The sequence below is a fragment of the Chrysemys picta genome, chromosome 2 (assembly GCF_011386835.1).
Source record: "Chrysemys picta bellii isolate R12L10 chromosome 2, ASM1138683v2, whole genome shotgun sequence".
NCBI lineage: Eukaryota > Metazoa > Chordata > Testudines > Emydidae > Chrysemys > Chrysemys picta.
This window is the reverse complement of record NC_088792.1, coordinates 134,193,377-134,219,688: the sequence shown is the minus strand read 5'-3', so window position 1 is coordinate 134,219,688 and position 26,312 is coordinate 134,193,377. Positions and strand designations below refer to the sequence as shown.

General features: G+C 40.9%; 1 protein-coding gene across 6 annotated transcripts in view; it reads left to right on the top strand.

Moving 5' to 3' along the window:
- CTNND2 (catenin delta 2) overlaps positions 1 to 26,312 on the top strand; it is a 1,171,885-nt gene that overhangs the window by 417,501 nt on the left and 728,072 nt on the right. For 2 of the 6 annotated variants that reach the window (XM_065584231.1, XM_065584228.1), the window contains exon 1: positions 23,137 to 23,513. The exons of 2 other annotated variants lie outside the window; for them this stretch is intronic. The gene's annotated coding sequence lies outside the window, so the exon portion shown is untranslated. Of the gene's footprint in view, positions 1 to 23,136; positions 23,514 to 26,193; positions 26,287 to 26,312 lie in introns of those variants that run through there. 2 more of the 6 variants (XM_065584229.1, XM_065584230.1) reach the window with 2 other exon arrangements.

Below are 26,312 nucleotides of genomic sequence, written 5' to 3'. Positions count from 1 at the left end.
TCACCCATCAATTTCACTGGAACCTTTCACAATGATTAAAAGCAACCAATATAAAAATTATTCATCCTATATAATAGACTCACGTAACCTTAACTAGTAATTACACACTAATAATGATGGCACCTCTTGTTTATGTGCTGTATCCCTCAGCCCACTACCACACTAAAAGCCTGAAGGAAAAAATGGGTATTGTAGTGTGTTTGGAAGAAGAACAATTGCAGCCCCTAGAGGACTGAATGATGTCAGTAAGTCTTAACTGTTCTGCTCAACATCATCTCCAAAATCCATCCATTTCCACCCCAAAGAACCACATTCAGGTTCTCTCTTAGCTCAAATATTGCAGCCTTCTCTGTGACAGTCACCTCACCACATCTCCTTCAGTCTGGAGAAAATGATCCTAATTGAAACTATGTTCCTTGCAGCCCTACTTCAAATATTTCACTGGCTTCCTCTCACTCTCTGCATCACACACAAGCACCATGTATTTGTCTTCAAGGCCCTGCACAATCTGGCTCCCATTTACCTTTCTGCTCTTGTCTCCTCCCCTACTTTGCCCTGAAGAATCTACTCAGCTGTCTACAACTGTGTCATTTTCCTATTCTTGGGTTACAGATTCTCAAACAGAAGAAGTAAAAACAAGACTGAAGAATTCAAGTTACAAAATATTCAGTTTAATTTGCTTTAAAGTTTGTTAATAACTGGCTGACAGCACTGAAAATAATGTAAACTGTATGGGGGTGCATAGATTTAAACTTTTGATTAACTTACTCAACATCAAACCCTCAAAAGATATTTGTATCAAAATAAATATCAGAAATATGAAAACCATTGCATAGGTGGCCATTTATAACATTAAAAGAAAAAAGCCATTTTCAAGAGGCACAGACCATTTAAACTGGCAAAGAGAAGTCCTAAACTATCTTGTGTTATTAAAGAAATACTTTTGGACCCTTTTTGAAGACTTTAAGGAATTGCTTTTTGTTACAAAATTATAGAACTCAACCAGCCCATTTTGTAGTTCAGTTTAAAATAAAGTTTTGCTTTCCTTCAGAGTCCTTCTCCACCCTCATCCTCTCATTAGTCTTCAGTTGCATCATAGAGGAAATATTCTCTCCGCAGGAACATTGTATACTAGTATGGACAAGACACAGCTTAAGAAGGTTTGGATTCCCACACTTACTGAACAACTCAATCCATTTATGTCTGTTTGATTAATGTCCAGTTTCAGCGGCATTGGTAAAACATCACACAACAGGCAGAATTGATTGTACAGGTCCTCCTTGTTAAGCTAAACTTTGGCTGCCTTTACTGCTACCACCAAAACTTCAAGTCCGATTGATTTTCTTCATTCAAGGACAGTGACAAAAATTTGAGTTATCAGACCTCAGATGAAGTATGTTGCCAAATATTGTTGATAGACCTCAGTTGTTTCTGACGGGCTCTTTTTGGTCTAGAGCTCTTGGCGTCTTCATATTGTGATTAACTTGAAAAATAAAAACCCTATTTTCAGCTACAACTTCATACGTCTTCTCATCTTCAGTATCTCATCATATTCTTCAGTAATGTGGGTGGCTTGACTTTCAAGCACTTTGATGTGGTTACTAGGCTTACATAACCAGGCAAGCCAATCATTTTACACTCTGGAGGAAAAAAGCTGTTGTTATCAGCAAGCCCTTATTCCTGGTCTGAGATGAATTTTCACATAAAAGGGTGTTTCTTCTTTGCCTTAGTCAGACTCAACAGCCTTCCATTTGTTCAAAAATCAGTCTGTCTGGAAGAAGTGACAGCTTCTCAGATTGGAATATGACACAGGAAGCTACTGAATGATTATTCTGAAGAATCACAACACTCCTTTCATTACTGAACTCTTTGCTAAGACTGAAAACCCACTGAAACATTTGACTGTTATAAACCTTCAGCACCATAGATGAGAAGTTTGCATGGATGCTTGTACGTCTTGTACAATAAATGACACCTGAAGATGGGTTACACACAGCTGGCCTGAGTAGCTTTCACAATGGTGAAGGAGGAATGATGCATTCTATAGTTTATCAAAGCATTGACAGCAGCATATGCAGTTGTATTGTCCAGTTTCCCAGATTTCTTTTCCAATTTTGATTGAATCTTTGCAGAAATTGCATCTTCACTTGTGCCATTGCAGAAATCTATATTTTCTTCACAGATCTTTTCTTTGATGGTAAGGTACTTTCCTAAACATTTCCTTTATTTGAACTGTCACTTGCAGTTAAAAAGGCCATATTTTCTTTGAATGTCCTCTGCGTAGTCCTGCTCCTGGGATGCACCGACCCTGCAGCTTGGATTGTGGAACTTCAATTACCAGTGTCCATTGGAGTGCTCATTTGCCCTGCTTACCCCTCCCCTAGGTATTCTGAGGGTGAGGTTATAAAAGGGTGGGGGTGCTCTGGCCAATTCAATTCCTCAGGCTTTCACTGGATCCATCTTCACTACCTAGATTAGATATTTTGTTAACATTTTTTAGTGTATCTTAGATAGTTTTAACAACTAACCAGACACTAACTATAAAATGTATCCTTTAGGGATAGCTTTAGTCAGGTTTTCTTTGCATCTGGGATAGTTGTATCTGAAGATCAAGAAGCTTAAGCCATTACAAAAATTGTCTACTTCAGTGCCAAATTCTAAGAGCTCTGTGACTCCAAGAAAGGATCTAAAATCTAAAAATGGAGACTCCTCATTGTTGCTGGCTTCTTTGTCTAGAGCCAGTTCATGAGAGTGAGAGAGGGAGCTCCCAGATTCATCTAATTGAATGGTATGTAAGGAACTGGAGATCAGAAAAGATTGTGGCCAGTCCCTAGACACATCCTATGAACCCAGGTGCTTCAAATCCTAAATTACTGGATTCTACAGTTAAGATAAAGATCTGAGTTCTAGGCTAAAAAGAAGGATCCAACTACCTCAGATCAGCCTGTCAGCACTGTGGCAATGCCTCAGCCAGTAATAGTGATGACACAGATTCACCACTTGGATCCATCTTTATCTCATAGGTTATTGGGTCTAACTACAGCCCCTATCCATACGTACAGTCCTCTCACAGACAAAAGAAGAAGGGTGGAGGAAATAAGGGTATCTCCATTCCTGTCTCCACCCTGGACTCCATCACTTTTATATCTCCTGTTCACAGGGGATGGGGTTTTTAGTTCCAAGATGGACAAGATTCTAGAAAGGATGAAGAATATTAAATCCATGGCTAGATCTTTAGGGGAGTTCCAACTTTTAAGAAGACAGTACCCTTCATCCTCATTCTCATCTTCTCTCTATCAGAAGAAATTATCAACACCTCCAGAGCAACAGCAGTAGCAACAGCCCATAAAGAAGCCTTTTAAGCCCCAGAGTACAGATAAATCTTCTGTCATGTCTTCCTCTGGGCCTCAATCACAGTCTCAGGTTTTACATGAGGATGGATAGATGCAACGCAGTCATAACCCCAGTGCCTCCCCTACATGCTTTGGAGTCTCCTTGTGTCAATTCTAACACAACTGGCAATCCATAACTTTGGACAGTTGGATTCTAGAGATTGTTATAAGTAGCTATACAATCCAATTCAAAACCCATCTTCATTCCAATTCCACCTATTCCTTCCCTTTTCAGGGATCCATCCCATAAGAATCAAAGGTTCTTTCCTTTCTAAGATCAGGGACTATAGAGGGAGTTCTGCATGAATATAGGAGGAAAAGTTTTTATTCAAGATGATACTTATTAAAAAAAAAACCAAACAAACAAACAAAAAAGACAGAGGGTTGTATCCCATTCTCATCCCCAGGAAACTAAACTCATTTATCAGTTTCAATTTCATATGGATGCTAGAGACAACATAATCCCATCCCTTTCTTTGGGGACTGGTTTGCAGCTTTGTTTTAAAGAGCTCCTAAAGGCCATACCATTGAAAATACCTACATCTTATGATGGAGAAGAATAACTATCAATACAACATCCTTCTTTTTGTATTTTCTGCCATTCCCAGGGTCCTTACAAAGTACCTATCCATAGTTGCTGCACATGTCAGGAGACAGAAGATCTTTCTCCGCACTTATTTAGATAATTGGCTAGTCAAAATATCATCCAGAGAAGAGTCACTGACAGTCAGTCACACAGATTGCTCTCTCTTTGCCAACAAATAGGCCTCAAAATAAACCGTGAGGAGTCACTTCTAGAGCCTATAAAGAAAAAAAAAACAGCTGGAGCTTTGCCCTTCTATATTTATCCCACTCAGCTAGCCGTGATTTGAACTCAGGATTCATCCATGAATTTGCAAGTCCTTTTCATTTCCTCCTTGGGCATCATGGCCACAGTTTTATCTTTTCACTTGGGTTTCTAGCTATTTTCCAATTTTTTGTCAAAATATTACCAGTCCAGAGAGAGTAGTTCTGAAACGGGACTGCAGACACAAGTGGTTTGTAACATTTTGGGGTTCCACCCAGGCCAGTAAGGGGTTCTATCACTGCCTGCCCTGTAACTCTGGGTGCCTTAAATGACTCTCAGCCCACATACCAACAACCAGCATATTTTATAGGCAGCAGCTTTAAAACAAACAAAAGGAAGTATATCTTTACACAACACGCAGTCAACTGGTGGAACTCTTTGCCGGAGGATGTTGTGAAGGCCAAGACTATAACAGGCTTCAAAAATAACTAGATAAATTCATGGAGGATAGCCATTGATGGACCTATTAGCCAGGATGGGCAGGGATGGTGTCCCTAGACTCTGTTTGCCAGAAGCTGGGAATGGGAATCAGGGAATGGATCAATTGATGATTTCCTGTTTGTTCATTCCCTCTAGGGCACCTGGCATTGGCCACTGTCGGAAGACAGGATACTGGGCTAGATGGACCTTTGGTCCTACCCAGTGTGGCCATTCTTATGTTCTTATATAAGCATGCAGGTCACATCCTAGCTTCCTCCACTCATTTACTGTTTGCAGAGTGACACCAACACCCCTCAAGTCCTGAACTTCTCCCAAACAGTCTGCCTCTGTAGTGTCCAGCCCTCTCCTGGAACACTCACAGAAGGTATTAAGTTAATACATTGCAGCTCATAAGAACGGCCATACTGGGTCAGACCAAAGGTCCATCTAGCCCAGTATCCTGTCTTCCAACAATAGCCAGTGCCACGTGCCCCAGAGGGAATGAACAGAACAGGAAATCAAGTGATCCATCCCCTGTCCAGCTTCTAAAAAGAGCCCATTAATTTAAATGGTGTTTGACAAACATTCTTATTTCAGTCACAGCACTAAACTGGTTTATAGTAAAAGTAAAACAAGTTTATAAAACTTAAAGTCATAGTTTAAGTGATACAAGGTAAAAAGAGTAAGGATAGAAATGGTTACAAGCAAACTAAAGTAAAAATATGCTTCTAAGAATAAAACTTCACTTCAGCAAGTTACAATCTTTGCCTAAGCAAGTTTCTCACCTATACTCAGTTCCCAGAGACTTCAGCCTCCTCAGCTGAAGGATCTAACATTTTGTGATTTTTTTTTTCAAGAGTTCTAGCCCCATGAATCCCACAAGGGATGGACAACTCAAACATTTTTTTTGCCCCCACCCTGCACTTGTATCACTGCAAAGTTCATTGTCTCTGTTTCAAAAGCCAGGAAGGCTTCCTGGTGTTCTTCCTTTCCAGTGGACTTCCCATCCCCTTGCTGATTCATATGCAAATGGAGCTTCCATTGTTTTGATTCTACACTACTTAATTTACATTAGAGACAGGTAGATAGACTCATAGACTTTAAGGTCAGAAGGGACCAGTATGATCATCTAGTCTGACCTCCCGCATGATGCAGGCCACAAAAGCTGACCCACGCACTTTCCCTTAACTCAGCTGTTGAAGTCCCCAAATCCTGTGATTTAAGGACTTCAAGTCGCAGAGAATCCTCCAGCTAGCGACCCCCGCCCCATGCTGCGGAGGAAGGCGAAAAACCTCCAGGGCCTCTGCTAATCTACCCTGGAGGAAAATTCCTTCCCGACCCCAAATATGGCAATCAGTAGAACCCCGAGCATGCAGGTAAGATTCTCCAGCCAGACCCTCATTGACCATTGATACTATTTACCAGCGATGGCATGCTGTTGATTAATTGACTAAAATCACATTATCCCATCGAACCATCCCCTCCATAAACTTATCAAGCTTAATCTTAAAGCCAGAGAGGTCTTTCGCCCCCACTGTTTCCCTCGGAAGGCTATTCCAAAATTTCACCCCTCTGATGGTTAGAAACCTTCGTCTAATTTCAAGCCTAAACTTCCCCACTGCCAGTTTATATCCATTCGTTCTTGTGTCCACATTAGTACTGAGCTGAAATAATTCCTCTCCCTCCCTGGTATTTATCCCTCTGATATATTTAAAGAGAGCAATCATATCCCGCCTCAGCCTTCTTTTGGTTAGGGTAAACAAACCGAGCTCCTCGAGTCTCCTTTCATACGACAGGTTTTCCATTCCTCTGATCATCCTAGTGGCCCTTCTCTGTACCCGCTCCAGTTTGAGTTCATCCCTTTTAAACATGGGAGACCAGAACTGCACACAGTACTCCAAATGAGGTCTCACCAGTGCCTTGTATAACGGAAGCAGCACCTCCTTATCCCTACTAGATATACCTCGCCTAATGCATCCCAAGACCGCATTGGCTTTTTTCACGGCCACGTCACATTGCCGACTCATAGTCACCCTGCGGTCAACCAGGACTCCGAGGTCTTTCTCCTCCTCCATTACTTCCAACCAATGCGTCCCCAGCTTATAACTAAAATTCTTGTTAGTTATCCCTAAATGCATCACCTTACACTTTTCACTATTAAATTTCATCCTATTTCTATTACTCCAATTTACAAGGTCATCCAAGTCTCCCTGCAGAATATCCCGATCCTTCTCCGAATTGGCAACACTTCCCAACTTTGTGTCATCCGCAAACTTTATCAGCCCACTCCTACATTTGATTCCGAGGTCAGTAATAAATAGATTAAATAAAATGGGACCCAAAACCGAACCTTGAGGAACTCCACTGGTGACCACCCTCCAACCTGACAGTTCACCTTTCAGTATGACCCGCTGCAGTCTCCCCTTTAACCAGTTCCTTATCCACCTCTGGATTTTCATATCGATCCCCATCTTTTCCAATTTAACCAATAATTCCTCGTGCGGTACCGTATCAAACGCTTTACTGAAATCGAGGTATATTAGGTCCACCGCATTTCCCTTATCTAAAAAGTCTGTTACTTTCTCAAAGAAGGAGATCAGGTTGGTTTGGCACGATCTGCCTTTCGTAAAACCATGTTGTAATTTGTCGCAATTGCCGTTGACCTCAAGGTCCTTAACTACTTTCTCCTTCAAATTTTATTCCAGGACCTTGCATACTACAGATGTTAAACTAACAGGCCTGTAGTTACCTGGGTCCCTTTTTTTCCCCCTTTCTTGAAAATAGGAACCACATTAGCTATTCTCCAGTCCAGCGGTACCAACCCCGAGTTTATAGATTCATTAAAAATTATCGCTAACGGGCTTGCAATTTCTCTCGCCAGTTCCTTCAATATTCTCGGATGAAGATCATCCGGTCCGCCCAATTTAGTCTCGTTAAGGTGTTCAAGTTTGGCTTCTACCTCGGATACGGTAATGTCAATCCCCCCTCCATTATTCCCCTCTGTTACGCTGCCACTATTCCTAAGCCCTTCATTAGCCTCATTAAAGACCGATGCAAAATATTCGTTTAGATATTGTGCCATCCCTAGATTATCCTTTATCTCCACTCCATCTACAGTCTTCAGCGGTCCCACTTCTCCTTCCCTCCTGTCTGGGAGAAAACCTGATTCTCCCTTTGGTCACAGACTGTATAGCACAATATCAGTGAGTATCCATAATTCCTCATATAGTGTTAGTGTATATAATTCACAATGGTATCAATCACCAGTGTCACAGACTTTCATAAAATGCCTCATTCTATATACTCTCACAGTACATTAATATTGAATAATCAGTTGATTCAATTGTGTGTCATTTGAGGTTCAGATTCCTTGTCTTTATAGAAATGTATTCTCAGATGAAATTCCTTTTCTCCTGGAGGGATGACACACTATGTGATCGTAGACTTCATGCTGGTACCTTCACCCCCTTGTTAGTTTGATGGCTTTGTTTACCTTTTACATAAATATGCTTCTCTCTGTCTTTGGTCACACCTTGCCTAATTTACATTGGAGACACATTCAAGCAGGTAAACTTACACTCCTTTGACTGGAACAGGTGTGGCTTAACACTGCTTGCCAAATACACTTCAAGTACATAATTCTACCATATATCTATAATCCTTTGTATCTTCTCGAGAGCGAGAGAGAGAGAGAGAGCGCATATGCAACTGTTTTCAGGACCAGCATGTTACTCTTAGAGGAACACATTGTTATACAGTGGAATTCATCTTGCAGGGTAGGAAAACTCTTGCAGCAGAGGGATTTTTTTTTTAAGGCTTTAGGATTGTAGAAATGTGCTCTTAAGTATGTAAAAAAAATGCTGGTTTTACTTTATGCATATAGGAATTACAAGGAACACTGACATAGAATTCTGTGTCTTTGTAACACAGATTTATAATTAATCATGACGTTAATAGTGAAGTGTCTGGCAAAAAGAAGCAAATTAATTCTGAGAAAATTACTCTGTCACTTAGATCAGCAATGGATGGTCCTTGTCAGCCCTCATAGCAGCTGTAGTTATCCCTTAAAAAGTATTACATTACTCCAGTGTTCTTGTCTTTTGGAGATTAAAAAATATCAACAAAATACTAATTAGAGATGTATTGAGTAACACATTTGTTTCCTGGTTACTTCATAACCCAACTCCACTGAGGGCACTCATGGAAGTGATTGCTCCTGAGACCCCTTTCCAGAGGTGATTTTCCTTGAAGCCAGAGTTCAAAAGGTAATACTGCACCATCCTTTAATTACCTTTAATAATGAATCCAGCTAGCTGTCCAATCTCCACCCTTGCCCTCTGCTTAGGCCCCAGGAACAGTGCTGCAGGAGGATGAGGTGAGATTCACTGCTTTAGGATTGCAGTAGTTTGTCTGTGAGAAAACAGGTGGTTATGCCTACATGTAGATCTACCTGCAGCCTCCCACCATGCTTGCTCTGAGGAGGCATGGAAGGTGCCACCATGAAGTACAGTTTGACAGAGTGCATGGTGAATAAAGACTCTGTGTGGTGATTTGAGAAATCATCCCTCCACCACCCGCACACCCACAACTATGTATGTTTGTCAATGGGAGTTTGTCTGAGAGAGGACAGCAGGATCAGGTCCTTAGTAGCCTAGCTCATACAGATCCTGTAGAAAAATCATGGGTTACAAGAACTAAAGGACTTTCTTTCACTCCCATACTGAAAGCCTCTCAGATCCATTTAGTTACAACTTGAAAAATCCATGTTCTGTAAAATTGACTGGGATAATTGGGTTGCCTGTTTTGCTCTCCCTATATTACAAAGTTTCCCAGGCTTACAGGAGATTTTCCTACTTTAATCCCGAATAAAGGCTAGGATAGTCAAAGGGGCCTAATGGGAGTTGGATGCTCTTAAGTTCTTCTGAAAATGTCAGACACATTTTTGCCTGTCTGGTTGTTTATCAAAAAAACATTTTGTCTGCTGAACTGATTCCCACTTGATCTATGGCAATAGAAGTGTTTGTGATCTGAGTGGCTTTGTTTTTTAAAACCATGTTGAAGAGATGACCATCTGCCACAATCAAATGGCCCTGTGGATTTGCAACCAGGAAGATAGGTTTTTGTTTTGTCTTATTTTGTTTGGGTGTGGAAGGGTAGTTCGGATCAGTGTAGCAACCCTCTAATGGGTCGGCCGTTGGACTGTACAACAATTACTTGATGTGAGGAATATTCACCATTGAGATGAGACTGATTGGTCCAAATTCTCTCCTGCATCAAGAGCTACTCAGCACAAGAATATTCAGGGAGCCTATTATGATTACTTTGTTCTCCAGCTGTCCTAGCCAGGGGTCAGAGCAATCTAGGAGCAGCTTTAATTTATGCTAAATGGCTATGGTCTCCAAGGACCCATGTGCCAGTTGAGAATTGATGAAGTGCAGGAGTGCTGAGCCCAACCTTGACACATGCCTAACACTAAGGCCTGGATGGCAGTTGGCACAGGAGCTTGTGTAACCCACACACATCCTGGGTGTGGTGTTCTGTCCCATCTAGTGGCATGAGACCACTTAGAAAGAGAGAGAGAAAATGAGTCTGCTCTACAGCCTGAGCTAACAAGTAGTTGGCTTTTAGCTCATGCAGTAGAGGCTCATGCACTAAGCTCCCGAGGTCCCTGGTTTAATACTGCCTGCTGATGACTGGGGTCTGTCGGTGTTACACTTGCACTTTTACACCAGGTAAGAGTTCCTCCACACCAGGGGCATTCTCAGCTCACCAGTTAGGGCCAGATTTTACCATTTTGCACTGCCTAAGTGGTGCAAAGGGTCCAAGACAAGGAGAGAAAATCTGGCCCTGATCCCACTCCACTGAATGGTGACCCTTGATCATATGTAAGGGCTCTTGAATAAGATGGTCGGAAGACCAGCCAGTATGACACTGAGTACAGAATTGAATTGCAAGTGCAAAATGTCCTGAAATTATTGTGAGTCAACATCTGAGCAAAATGCAGAAGACCCAGAAGAGATGGTATGATAACTGCGCTAAGAAATGGGAAACCAGTTCAGTCAGAAAGCTCTTCTAATAAAAAATAATGCCCAGAACACTTGCAAAGCAGCAGTGGCGGCAGAGGGGAAGTAAGCAGGTTTGCAGCCCCTCCTCCACTCTGTCACATAAGAGCACTAAGTGTCAGGAAAGTGAGAGCTCAAAACTGGGAGGGAAAGTGGGTGCTGATAAGCAAGAATTAACAAACAAGGGGTGGGCATAAACTGGCAAGGGAGCATAGAGTAAAGCAGTGAAAATATGAAAGGGATGGAACCCAAGAATCACAAGAAAGTCAAGGTCTGGGTCAAAACTGTATCCCTGTATTAACGCTTTGCAATGCAGGATAAAAATGAAAATTACTAACCTGGAATTAGTGAACAGGCTGGAAATTAGTGAACAGTTTACTTACCAAGCAAAGATCACACTGTATATGTTATACAGAGGTTTCAGCTGCCGTGCATTTAGTAGGATTGTCACACCTTGCAGACTCCTAATTCACTCATCCATAGCATGTCTTCCTGTTTCATCATGCCAACAGCTTGCCATTTTCACTGTGATATGCCCCTTCTGGTCACTTCTGTTGGTCCAACAACTGCTGTATGGTGCTCTGGAGAACTCACGTCCTGTCAATCACTGGCAAGATGTGTTGCCTCCAGAGTACCAGTTCTGAAAGTGAAGTTGGCTGGAGGCAGTAAGGGAAAGCTAGACTGTGTTGCAAATGAACAGATTAGCATATCTATCTGTGTCTCAAAGCAAAATTGTCATGATTTGTTTCATATCAAACAAATGTAAAACGATAAATGGAGGAACACAAAGCAATTAGAAGAAAGTGCTTGGCTATCATGATAAATAAAGGATAGGTATTGGAAAAAAGGATTCTGAGAGGAGCTGTGATGTATAAGAACATAGAGTGCATTTTTTTCTTCTTTAGAGCTCACATGTCCTAGCACTTTTCACCTGTTGTGAAAGGTTGTACATAGGTTAAGGGTAAGAATAAAATAAAAATCACCAAGTAATACAGCTGGCTAGAAATCTGCCAAATGATCAATAAATGTTTGAAAATTTTGTTAACATTTTCTGACCAACTCTACCAAATAGATTTCTTGGTCTGAGGACTGAGACAAAACCACTGTTACCCTCTCTATATAATTCCCTGCAGTAGCCAGTAATCAAACTAGTTAGCATTTCTGAATGGGAATTTTAAAAGAGTTCAGTCTTGGTCTCACTCCACACGCATTGAAGTGAGAGGGAGAATGAGAGACCAGTGCTGAGCGCTTTTGAAAATTTCAGCCTAATTTTTTATTAAACATGTCCACTTTTTTGCTTTATGCTCAAGAACACCGAGCCATGGTAGGCACTTCCTACCTTACAACCTGCCAAGGATGTGATTATTTTTATTTTAAAACTTTCAGATATTATTTATAAAGCTAACTAGAACTGTGTGGAGTGTGTGAAGAGTGTATTGACAGCCCTTTTAGCAGCCAGAAGTTGTTAGGAGATTCAGACTGCTTAATTTATACTCTTTTCCTTATTAATGTTATTTAAGTGATTAAACCCAAACACAGTGACATACAAAATTCGTTGAAAGAAAACCCATATCTGACTAGTTATTCAGACATTGAAAAATATCTCTCTTTATTATTAGGGAATTATATTCCCTATTTATAGGATTTCAACTGAACTGAGTTTGTCCTGGGTGCGAAATTATTGAAAGATCTATATGGAGCTTATAGAATGGACTTGTACAGTGTTAAACACAAAAGTGAATTGTTTTCCAGATCATAAGATTAAAACTTGGGTAAATATGAGAGAATGGGAATTGTGACAAAGGCCTGAGCTGATACAATACACCTGATTTTATATTGCAGTTGTACTGATGGTGGGTTTATTTATGTTGCGGGGGAGGGGACATTAGGTCCAAGAAAATGGAGAGAAGCAATGGAAAAGCCGGATTATTTTGGAAACATCTTTGTATCTGCCTCTGCCCAGACTGCAGAGCAGGGGCACAGCTATAAGTGCCCAGAAAGGGGTACTGGTATTTACAAAGCTGGCTCAGTAGCTCCTTGAAGACAGTAGAGAAGCCACCATCAAAGCACTTAAGCAAGTGCTGAACTTTAAGCATGTGAGTATTCTCATCTCTGTTCACCACATCAATTCATCATGTGCCTAAGTTCGATTGACTGACCAGACAAGTTGAAGAGAACAAGTCACCCATTAGCACTGGAATCAGTGCTGCTAACTGAAAGGATTTACAGACCAGACATTTGTGTTTACTGAAAAGGCTGAAGTCATTGATCAGTACACACAAGTAAAGGAGGACCGATACAGGCCTGGATTTTAAGTGACAGGCTGCAGTTTATTAAAATTTAACATTGGAGAGGGGTGCTATCTGCCCATCTCTCCATATCAGACATATGTGGGTCAACTGCAGGGTTTACATTGCTTCTATCATATACTCCATAACGCAGGGTAGACTCTCCATTGCCTACTCTAGGATTCAGTTTGCTCTGCTCAATCCTCTCACCATCTCCTTCAATGGGACAGAAGGTACCAAAGAGGGATCCTGGTCTAAAAGGACTTCAGGTCTCCCTTTTTTTTCCCCCCAATGACCTGAGCTCCACCAGCAAAATCCCATATCTCTCTTGTTTTCTCATCACTGGTTCGTTGGCCTTTTATCTGCCCTGGACACTGGCTGCAAGTTGAGACAAACTAACATTCATAAATTCCTAACACTAACCCCTTAAATCTTATAACTGTTTAAGTTAACTATGCCTTCCTCACAGCACCATAAAGCCGCCCTTCCCGCCCCCCCCCCCCCCAAAAAAAAAAAACTAGGCCACAGACAATTTGGCCTGATGGCAAAAAATTCTTTCCTGACCCTTAAATAAGCAATCAGTCCGAGTGCAGTCATAGCAATCTAAAAACACAGTTCCTCTGCTACACTGCAGGAAGGGAGAGTGTTCAAATAAAAATGTGACAAGAGGCCCGAGAAACTCCACCCCAGGGTTTAAATAAATGACCGTGGGAAGCAAGAGCTAATGGGCTCACATCTGTCTGGCCAGCCAATGGGCAGCAAATGCCTGGGGGAGGATGGGCCTATCTCTATATAAACTCCCCGTTTTATCCTAAAGCTGTCTGGCACCTTGCAGATTCATTCAAATTTCCCATCCATTAAATTGGTGGGTGGCATTGGATATGGACTTTCACACATGACTTTTTTTATTCAAATTCTGAAAAAAATAAAGTAAAACACACTGTCTGGGGAAAGTGTGTGTGTTTGTGTCACACTCAAACAAAAGACTGTGAATGTTAAACTGAAAACCCAAAATTGAGATCCAGATGTAAGGAAAAAAAGTCACTATGTAAACAGTCTGTACAGGAAGAATACACTGAAGATAATAATGCAGTGAAACCCCGCTATAACACGCCCCGTGATAACGCGAATTCGGATATAACGCGATAAGGTGGCTCCGGCCGCCCCAAGCAAAAAAAAAAAAAAAAAAGGCGGCCAGAGCGCTGCTGAAGAAGCAGTTCTGGCTCGTTTAATAGGTTGATTAGCTTGTGCTGTCACTAATTATTGCTACACCCTTTCAGTTACCGTTATGGGCAGTTCGCAAACGCAAGTCGTTTTCTGCCCAAGAGAAATTGACCGGCTTGAAACTGAATGGCTTGAAATGGTAAATGTTCATAACCCCACTATAACGCGACCCCACATTTATCGCGATCGAATTTTTTGGACCCCAATTATCGTGCTATAGTGGGGTTTCACTGTAGTTATCTAATAGCTGTTGTATGTGTGTATTAGTCAGGGTTTAAAATAGCTTGACCCTGTATTTCATAGATTCCAAGGCCAGAAGGGACCATTGTGAGCATCCATTCTGACCTCCTGTATAACACGGAACATAGAACTGTGTATAATGCTTTTTGAACCTCCCTGAAAAGATGGAAATCTGGGCTGTGGTTCAGTAAAGAATTAAACTGAAGTGCAGGAAGGAGAATGTAGAAGTAATTGTACATAATTAGTCCTGATATTCCTTGTTACACCTGCACTCTGCACTCACTTCTCAACTAAAACTTGCATTTAACTGGAGTTAAACAAGAATGAGAAGTGCAGGGTAGCCAAGATCCAAAGTATGTTACAAAGCACACTCCCACCTCCTCTTGTCTATTTTCTTATAGGTTACCTTCCTCAACATGAAGCAGGTCCCAATTCAGCAAAGCACTAAACATGAGTTCAGCTTTATGTGCTTAAGTACCTCTCTGTGTCAGAGTAACAGAACATACCTCAACACTAAAATATTTGGGGAAAATGGAGTTTCCTTCCTTTTTTCATTTATTAACAATTTAATTTGGAATAGTCTTGCCTAACTTCTAATAAATAGCTACAAATAGCACTTGTTATAACTTTCAAAATATTTAACTGAAAAAGGTTCAAGATTATGTAACAATCAAAATATTTTAATACAATCATGTGAGTCCTTATTTTATTTGATTTTGCATTTATCTCAGTGTGGCAAACCCAGGACAAACAGCTACAAGGGGGGGGGGGGTAGTAATTAGTCCCAGGGGGTTAAAAGGCCTCTCCCAATCCACTGAGGAGAGAAAACCACGGGGAAATAAGGTGCAGCTAGAAAAGGGGTTACCAGGAAACTAATTAGGTTCAGCTGGCTCCAACTACTTGAGACCTTTTTAAACCCTCCCCAGCGTGGAAGGGGGAAAAAGAAAGAGAGTGAGAGAAGCAGGGAAGCTGCAAGTAAGCAAGGTGCAGCAAGGCTCTGAACCCTTCCAGCAAGGAAGGCTTCACTCTGTCCCCAGAAGGGAAGAAAAACAAGCACAGGGGACTGACTGAGGGAAGGAATAGCCAGACCCTGTGCTACCTACGAGGGTTTGCTTTGCCCAAGCCTGAGGCTCCAAGGCTGAAAAGGACTGAGCCTGCTGAGGAGAAGAAGGCACTTTGCCAGACGTGGTGTCAGCAGTAGGATGTAAGTGAGGCTCTGTGGCAAGCCGTCTCAGGGCAAGTTAAATCACACACCAAAAAAATTAAAATAAAAAAAAAATGGAGGACGTAGTGAAGGTGTTGATACAGGCCACTGTGGCCCAACAAGAGGCTACCAGATTACAGATGGCGGCCCAGCAAGAGTCAGTACATGTCCAACAGGAGACAAACCAATTGCTGATGAACCAGGCGGCCCAAGATCGAGCCACCCTGAATGAAGTAGTGAACCAGTTGAAAGCCCTGACCACGCTGACGCACGGGCCCCATGGGACCCGGCCGCTACAGGCAAGCAACTATTTACAGAAGATGACAGTGGAGGACGATATAGAGGCATATCTCCTTGCAGTCGAGAGGATGGCACTGCGGGAGGCCTGGCCCCAAGACCAGTGGGAAGGCATCCTGGCTCCATTTCTGTGTGGGAAGGCTCAGAAGGCCCATTTCGACATGACCACAGAAGCGGCTATGGATTACCCCCAGCTGAAGGCGGAAATCCTGGCGAGGTCAGGCGTAAGGGCCCATCGCTTCCACAAGTGGAAGTACCGGGACAACAAGGCGCCGAGGACCAGGCCGGATAATGGAGGGGAGGAAGGAGGCGGAAGAGCAGCCAGTGGTCCCGGAGAGACTTGAGGACTGGGGAAAAAGACTCGGGAGATAAAGCCCAGCAGCCCGAAAAATAGGAGGCTGCCCCGAGCGGGGTACCGATGTTATGCCTGTGGTGAATTGGGGCATATTTCTGCTTAATGCCTGAATCTAGGAGAGCCTATGCAATGCAAATGGGGAGATATAGGGGGACCATGTTATCTAATAAGTCTAGTCGGGGTTGCGATAGTCCCTCATAGATGTACTAGACCCGTTAAGATGTATGGTATAAAGACCACAGCGTTAGTAGACTCGGGAAGTGCAATCATGTTAGTCTCGGGGAAGGTGGTCGGGCAGAACCAACTATCCCGGGCCAAACGTTCGGGAATATCCTGTGTGCATGGGGATATCAACTATTATCCAACCATCCCTGTAAAAATAGAAGTTCTCACCCCCAGGAAACCCTACTAAGTTGACGGTGGGAGTAGTTCCCAAACTCCCCTACCCTGTCCTTATTGGACAAGACTTCCCAGGGTTTGATAGCCTACTCCCCGGGGAGAAGGTAGAAGAAAATAATGACCCTGGGACCCAGGGTGTGGCCCAGATGGTTAACCCTCCCCCGGCCTTCCATGAATTTAGCCAGGATTTGTTCTCCCCACTGGGGAAGTCCAGGAAGACTTGGAGGGAATGGAGGGCAGATAAAAGGAGGGGGACGAGGATCCTGACCCAGTACCAGAAGTGTACGCTTGCAGGAGAAAGAAGGGGCTCAACTGACAGCAGGACTGGGTCAGCGATCAACAACCCTATCACCGGACCTGGTTCCTCTGGGGCTTTCCCCAAGGGGGAGACGGAGGTAGACCCCCGCCTCCCCCGAGTTTGGACAAATGGGGACAACACTCGGGAATTTTGGTCAGGATCAAGCCAATGATCCCATATACCACAATATTCGTAAAGAAGTAGTCAAGGTAAATGTGGTCCCTGTGGAGGGGAGAGTTAAGGGCCCGGGGCTATATTATATGATTAAGGACGATCTGCTATACAGAGTAGACTGGGTCCAAGAGCAAGTCATAGAACAACTCTTGGTCCCATGGAAGCATCAGAGGGCCGTAATGGATCTGGCCCACAGCCATCTGTTCGGGTGCCATCTAGGGGTAGATAAGACCCTTGATCAGATTCTACAGAGGTTTTTTTAGCCCGGCATTTATGCGGCAGTCTGGCAATATTGTACATCCTGTCCAGAATGCCAGATATATGGGTCCCGACCACACTCTGGTACCTCTGTCAATTATCGAAATCCCAATTGAGCGAATAGCTATGGACATAGTAGGGCCACTGGAGAAGTCAGCCCGGAGGCATCAATACATTCTCATAGTACTAGATTATGCCACCCGATACCCCGACGCTGTACCCCTATGGAATACCATATCCAAGACCATAGCCAAAGAATTAATCCAGATTTTTTCCAGAGTAGGAATACCTAAGGAGATCCTGATGGACCAAGGGACACCCTTTGTGTCTAAGCTGATGAAGGACCTATGTACAATGCTCCACATACGGACCCTTAGAACATCGGTCTACCATCCCCAGACCGATGGCCTTGTCGAACGCTTTAATAGGACATTGAAGAACCTTTTACAGAAAGTGATTAGTCACGATGGGAAAGACTGGGATGTTCTGCTCCCTTACTTGCTGTTTGCCGTACGGGAGGTTCCTCAGGCTTCCAGTGGATTCTACCCCTTCGAGCTGTTATATGGTCGCCACTCCAGGGGCATACTGGATCTGGCTAAAGAAGACTGGGAAGAACAGCCAAACCCTGGGGAAAACCTGGTTGAACATGTGCTGCAGATGAAAGACAGAATAGCCCAAGTCACCCCCCTTGTGCGCAAACACATGGAGAAGGCCCAAGGGGCACAACGGACAAACTACAATCGCCAAGCAACGACCCGGAAGTTCCAAGCGGGGGACCGGGTGATGATGCTCATACCCACGGCTGAGAGCAAGCTCCTGGCCAGGTGGCAGGGGCTGTACGAGATAATAGAAGCAGTAGGAGAAGTCGACTATAAGGTCCTACAGCTGGGTTGCCAGACGCTGGAGCAGATTTACCATATAAATCTGCTGAAATCTTGGCAGGATAGAGAAGGTCCGGTGGTTGCACTGGGGGCACCATCCCCTAAAAGCAACCAGCCCGACCAGGTGGGAATATCTCCGGAGTTGACTCCGGAACAACGATCAAAAGTGATCAGCCTGATCAAACGCAACCAGGATGTGTTCTCGGAAAAGCCAGGGAGGACTACGGAGGTTCACCATCACATCCTCACAGAGTCTGGAGTGAAGGTGAACGTCAAGCCATACCGGATCCTGAAGGCCAAGAGAGAAGAGATTAGGACAGAGGTCAGGAAATTGCTGGCCTTAGGAGTCATTGAAGAATCTCAGAGCCAATGGTCCAGTCCTGTGGTTTTAGTGCCTAAGCCTGACGGCAGTATGAGGTTCTACAATGACTTCCACAAGCTCAATGAGGTGTCCCAATTTGATGCATACCCTATACCCGGGATAGATGAGCTGATTAACAGATTGGGAAAGGCACGGTTTATGTCTACCCTTGACCTTACCAAGGGCTATTGGCAGACCCCCCTGGCCAAGGCCGACAAGAAGAAGACAGCCTTTGCAACTCCAGAAGGACTATATCAGTACACTGTTTTCCCCTTTGGGTTGCATGGGGCCCCCACTACTTTCCAACGGCTAGTGGACAAACTGTTGCGACTCCATGGAAAGTACGCGGTAGCACATCTCGATGACGTCATCATATATAGCTCCGACTGGGAGACGCACCTGGAGAAGGTGGAAGCAGTTCTGGACACCCTGAGGAAGACAGGGCTGACTGCCAATCCCTTCAAATGTTCAATCAAAATTTAATTTCTCAGTTAATATACTCTTACATGTGGGGACTATATACATCTAGTAAATTTTGGACACCTAATGTAATATACATAATAAATAGAGTTCCTGTGTTTTTATGTATTGCTGTAGAACCTTCCTGAGACAAAGATGCATATCTGGGTATTGAAATACTAACTGGAGGGTCAGTCAGAATATCTCAGTGAAATAAGATACTTTGAATAATGTGTACTTAATTACCCTTTGGAGACATTATTTCATGTGAAGTAGATTTTGCTCATTAGACTGCCATTTCATGGCCTTTTATTTATCACAAATCAGTACTTCCTAAACAGGAAAGGAAAATAAAGGTAAAATCTGCTATTGTTTTCTTTGAAACAAGCCAATGGCTTGGGAAAGCTATAGGGAATCTAGTAAATATGTATCTTAATTCATAAAAGAAAAAATCTTATAAAGCACTCATCCCTTCCCCAGTGTCCTGAAACAGACACTGAAATCTTAAAACTTCTATTACTAATTGTATTTTAATTGCAATAGTTTTGCTGGGATATTACGTTGATTGTGGCCTTTTTGTATCGCTGGCACTGCTCATAGCAGATACACAAAAGCAGTTTTTTTTATACTAAAACCACCTGACTTTGTAAAAGTGCTTGTGTGGGTTCTTTTTTTGCTTCCAGCTTTCTCTCTTCCCCCATTAGGTGATCATTATTACTGCACTTTACCTCTGCCATGGGGAGTATGGATGAATGAAGTCTGGTGATTAAAAGCTGAGTCAGCCCATTCTGTTCAGACACTGAAATCTCACTCCCTCCTTATGACATGCACTTAGTGTATCCTGTAAAAGCTAGCAAAACTGTCCTCTAGATTCACTATGACATTTAGAGAGCAACCTGCTATAATTTCTGTTTAAAATGTTACAACTTCCAATCACTAATGATAAATAGAAGTATAGAATGTTAGATCTTTCGTCATTGCTCTTCAAAAAAGGGAGAACTGTACTTTGGCATGCATAATGGCTTGCTTTCTTTTTGTCCGGATTGAATATAAAAGTTTTTTTTTAATGTACTAAAATGTAACAAAAGGTCTGTATTCTTTTCAGTATTATTTTAGTCATTTAATGTTAATATTGAGAGCCAACTATTATTAGTGCATACTAATATTAATTCCTCTCCAGTGCATAAACACATTAATTTGTGAATTAAAATGGACATAATAATTTTATTTTATTTTGGTTTATAAAACAAATAAGAGACTGCCCATCCCTAGCTTTCATAATAATGATAAAATCATATTCTAATACATACATCTATTTGGGACAGATCCATGAAATCAATGGATCTGCACTGATTTATACCGGCTAAAGAGCTGGCCCACTTTATGGCTAAATTTACATGATGAAGTTAGGGGTGTGATTCCCAGTTTGTGTAGACATACTCATGTTAGCTCTCATTGAGCTAGCATATTTAAAATAGTAGTGTAGCCACAATAGGCTCGGCAGTGGGAAGGGAGGCATGGGCTAGCCACCTGTAATCTTTTGTTAATTTTATGTTGAAATATTCCCAATTAATATTAAGTTGTTAAAGATAAAGGTGCAATAAAACCCAAATTAGTTTTCAGGTTCAAGTTTCTTGGTCAGTTACAGAAAATTTATTTACTAGAGGATCACTAGGTAACATGTTGAATGATAAAACCAAACGTTATTCAAAAGAAAAATGAGCAGTTAAGGAAACAGGCATCCAGTTACTGCTCACACAATACAGATGCTCCCCGACATACGCAAATCTAAGTTTATGGAAAAAGATCCATAAGTTAGAAATAAGAGTGGTTTTTTGTTGTTTTTTATTTTTTATGTATTTATTTATTTATTTTTGGCGTAATAGTCGGAGATACGTTTCTGACTTACGCAAAATTCGAGTTACGCAAGGCGTTCCGGAACAGAATGCTTGCGTAAGTTGGGGAGCGTCTGTACTACAATTATATTTACCCTCAAAAATTAAATAGATTATCCATGGGCAATCAGTCAATTGACAACAGAGTGAAGTGCAGCCTTATAATCTTGGAACCTAACGTATCCCTTTGATATTAATTGGAGCTCCCCCAGTTTTAACAAAACTACTCCTTTTATAATCTATTATAATACTAATTAACCTTGAACCTACCATCATCACTGATGGCCATTGGACATTATCTTTGAAAACTCATGGCGATCGGGGGAGGTCCCGGATGACTGGAAAAAGGCTAATGTAGTGCCCATCTTTAAAAGAGGGAAGGAGGAGGGTCCAGGGAACTACAGGCCAGTCAGCCTCACCTCAGTCCCTGAGCAGGTCCTCAAGAAATCAATTCTGAAGCACTTAGAGGAGAGGAAAGTGATCAGGAACAGTCAGCATGGACTGACCAAGAGCAAGTCATGCCTGACTAACCTAATTGCCTTCTATGATGAGATAACTGGCCCTTTAAATCGCCGGCCGAGTCCCTTTGCTGCAGCCCCGGGGTAGCTGCGGCAGGGCTCCGACAGTGATTTAAAGGGCCTGGGGCTCCCCACAGCAGCCGGAGCCCCGGGCCCTTTAACGCACCGCCCAAGCCCCACTGCCAGAGCCCCTGGGTTACTGCGCTATATGTGAACCCGTGTTATATCGGGTCACGTTATATCGGGGTAGAGGTGTATCTCCCTCATTCTTTGGGGAGGGAAAGGTAAAGAGAGAGATTTCCAAAAAAGCGTTTTGCATTTATTAAAAAAGTAGCCAAAAAGTATTTTTCTCTGAATATTCAGATTATATACTTGTTGAGTAATTAGAATTTGTAGAATCAATCCTTTATTTATGCAAAAAATATTGTTTACATATTACTCTTATTGATTTTAGTGGAACTACATGTGTATCTAAAAGTTTTCAGCACAGAAAAATACATTAAGTAAACTATTTACAGGAATATCCATGGCTAGAATGATTTGATATGAAGTTATCATCCATCATTGATATATTTTTCTTATTGGGGAGTCATATAAGTAATTTCATTGAGTTAATGGAACTACTCACATGCATAAAGTTACTTGGGTACATAAACATTTGCAAAAATTGAGACCCTGGAGTTTTAAATACAGAAGGAAAGAAGGCCTTAACCCTTAATCTACTTTTATCTCTTACCCTCACTTTTTACATTTATAAGTACCTCTATCTAAGTTTGTCAGAGCAAATTATAATAATTTTTATTTTAAACAGTCTATTAAGGTTATATAGTAAAACTATATATTAAGGTAAAAAAGGAAATGATGATAAATTCACAAAAAGACTTATTTGTGTTATGATAGCATAGAAATGTGTTTTATTATGCATTTTCATTTTCTGGTTAACTTCCACTACAATGTGAACATAAATCAAATATATGGCCCTTATCATGGCTGCAAAAAGCAAAATAAAAATACATAAATGTTAAATTAGATTTCTATACTGCAAACACAGATGAAAAATTATCATTGGGAAATGGGCACAGGCCAGCAGTTTAATAACGTGGCATCTGCTTTGCACTTTTGCCAATAATGCTTTTTCTAAAATGTTTTTCTGCAAGGTTTCAATTTCTAGGCACATATTTAGGAAGAATTTAATGAAATAAAAGCAGAAAACTGTATCTAAACAGAGTCAAAATTTATTTTTGTTGGCAAACTATGGATCTTTGATATCAAAGTAGAAAGGTTTTTAAATGTAAACTCTACAGGATTTAAAATGCACTTGCTGTCTCTGAAATATAGCACAACAAAGCTGAAAGACAGGTTGAATTTATTTTACGATACTGGGGGATATTTATGTTGAGATACAAATAGCTTAAGGGCCAGATACGAATTAAAGGAAAAAGGAAGAGAGATTGGAAAACTGTAGAATATGCCAGCTAGGCTAGTGGGAGGGTCCTTTTGTGATGAAATGTTGCATAAATAATGCCAATGGGGGTCTAAATTCACTGTTGCCATGGCGACCTTTGTGCCTGACTGAACTCTTTTCTTTTCTGTTTTAAGACTGCAACCACTGGGCTTGTGGTAGCTCTAATGAATATCATTTTGTGTCTTATTTTACTGTAAATGCTAGAATGCTGAAACCAAAAGAAGGCAGTGCTGTTTTTTGTTTTCTGAGTGTTCAGGATGGTCAACGGCATTCTCCATTTAAAATCTTTTAAGTTTTTTTTGTTTTGTTTTTTTTCAAGTGATAAAGGGGGGGAAATTGACTAGAACTGCCTGAACTACTGCTTTGGAAAGGAGGGAAAACTCTTCCTCTTCAGCTTTGTTGATTAGTCTTGTTTTCCTAGACTGCTTTTTTTGGAAGTGATTAAGGAGCGTTAATTTACAAAGTGTACAACGAAGGTAAAAAGTTAAAACTAAATAAGTTGTTTTGTAAAATTGTGGTTAAAGTTTAGAAAACTATTTTCCTGAAAGTTAGATTGCTAAAGGACAATACTATATGCAGGAGAACAGATTAGATGATCATGATGGTCCCTTCTGGCCTTAAAATCTAAGAGACAGTTGTGAATAGCTTTAATCTAGTTATATACATTTTTTGTGATTCACTACAATACAATGTTTGAAAATCGTAATAATTCAAGAATGTTTGTTAAGAATGAATAACGCTTCTACCTAGCTAAGTCCATCACAGTTGGAATATTGTTTAACTAGCTGGTGATTACCTCATTGTTTTTTCAAATACTTACTGTAATTTTAGAAATAAAAATAAAAAATAGAAACCCTGAACACTTTACATTGGATAAAGACAAGTAAGTAATGTTACTTTTTAGTAACGGTGTCTTAGTTCCTAGAATATTTTCTTATCCTAACTCAAACAATAACAGTTTATTTGATGTTTGTGGTTTTGTTTGTTTCAGTCAGTCTAAAGCTAGGTCCTAAGGAAATCAATAACTCCCCAGAGAGATCAGAAAAATTAACTGAATGATCTTTCCAGTGCAAAATGTCTTTTCGTAATTGGATATTTTGAGCTATGCACCTGTTGCTTTGCACTTTTACCCTGGATAACCTTAGTTCTCAGTGAATGAATGCTTTGCAGTGTACCATAGTAATTTATATGTTTCCCTGTTTCTAAATTATACAGATGAGAATGACATGTGAACTTTATATAATTAAGCAAAGCCTAAAAGCTATTAGCTTTGCAGGTACATTTTTACTCAAATGATTTAACTGATTTGAAATCACTTTTAGAAGATTAGTGACAATAATGCATGATTATGACCTCATGGATTTCTCTGCTACTGGCAGAAGTCATAGGAGAATATGAGTGACTGTTCAGCAAATTAAATAAATGAATTGATCCCAGCAGCTCAGTATGTCTAAAAATCATACCAGCCTTTCAAGTTTTATTCTGAAACTGATTACTGTACTTTTTTGAAGGTAACGTTATTTAATGGCATATCATTGATGGATGAATTAAAATGAAATTTCTAAAAAGTAATTAGAATAAATGTGATAAACTGTCTACAGTTAGGGGGATTTATGTAACAAAAAGATAAGGTACAATTTGATGTGTCTTGCAATGAATTGCTGTCAAATTACTTCTGACTGAATACAGTGCAGGATTGAATTACCACAGAATTAATAGTATTTGTAAGTGGAATGTCTTTGTCAGATTACATTAATAAGTGTATACTCTACAACAATGTCTAAAGCAAATAAAACATATCATCTTTAAGGGCATCATCTTTTGATATAGAAATAACTGTTAAATGTATGGTTATTTGTTGGCTAAACTCAAAGACAAAATATTCCCTAGATCAGTATAGTTTAGTTGCTTTAATCCTATGCTAAGTGTTTTAAAAAATGTATTCCAGAGTATGTGGTATGAAAGATATCTTAATTCAGATTTTCTAGCTCTTAAAAGTACATAAACTTGTATTAATCGTATTATGATTGGAAAATCTTTTTATCTGAGAAGAGCTTAATTGTCATAATTAAATGCTTTATTGGGTCCTGTGTTTTAAAAAGCATTACCCCAGTCAATCCAAACCTTGCTAAAATATTCTTTTAGATATACTAATCAGTTTTATTGTACCCACAAAGAAGACATTAGCCTAATTTTAATGAGAATAGTTAACTCCTTATATGATATACATCAGTTATCAGTCATTTGCTGAGTGTATACTTTAGATTATATGTTGTAGAATGTAAATTTGTAATATTTGTAATATGCCTGTCACGAAGGATTATTTCATTAAATTCATAAATGAAGCATAATTTATTAATGGTGATTTCTGAAATGAAAGTCACAAATTGTAATTAAAAAAAAACATTTGTTAGTTTTCTGAAGAACAATAGGCAGTTTTTGAGAAGACTTGTGAAATACACTATGACAAAACAAAACTTGAAGTGATTTCAATAGTTAAACTTGTTTTACATTTCTGATTTTGTGACTCACGAGAGAAAAAAATTGTTCAATGAAGTAAGGTCACTCATGTGGTCCTGTGCCAGAGACTGTGTGCAATCCTAATGAAACTGGAAAATAAATACTTCAAGAGGCTGAAAGTTGTTGATATGTTTTAAATGCATTGATGAGTAGAGGTGCTTCATGGTTCTTGAATGCATATCTGTATTTATTCAAACAGCTACACACAGATAATGGACCAAATTTATTCCTCGTGTTACTTCACTGATTTCCAGGGAGTTGCACCAGGTATGAATTCAGATCTTTATATGTGTACACAGGTAGTGTATTATGGGACAAATCTTGGTCCCTTTGAAGTTGATAGCAAAACTCACAGGGTATATGTCTACACTGTGTGACAGACCCAGACCAGTGGGGTACAGGAGTCTGGTAGAGGGCAAATATACTGGTCACTGGATGAGTAGTTTTCTGTTCCCTGAGTGACCAGAGCAGGGGCTGCACTAGAGTAATCAGGAACCTGCTAGAACCAGTTAAGGCAGGCAGGCTAATTAGGACACCGGGAGCCAATTAGGAAGAAGATGCTAGAATCAATTAAGGCAGGCTAATCAGGACACCTGGGTTTTAAAAAAAGGAGCTCAGTTCAGTTTGTGGTGGGAGTGTGAGGAGCTAGGAGGCGCAAGGAGCTGAGAGTGTGCTGCTGGAGGACTGAGGAGCACAAGCGTTATCAGACACCAGAAGGAAGGTCCTGTGGTGAGAATAAGGAAGGTGTTTGGAGG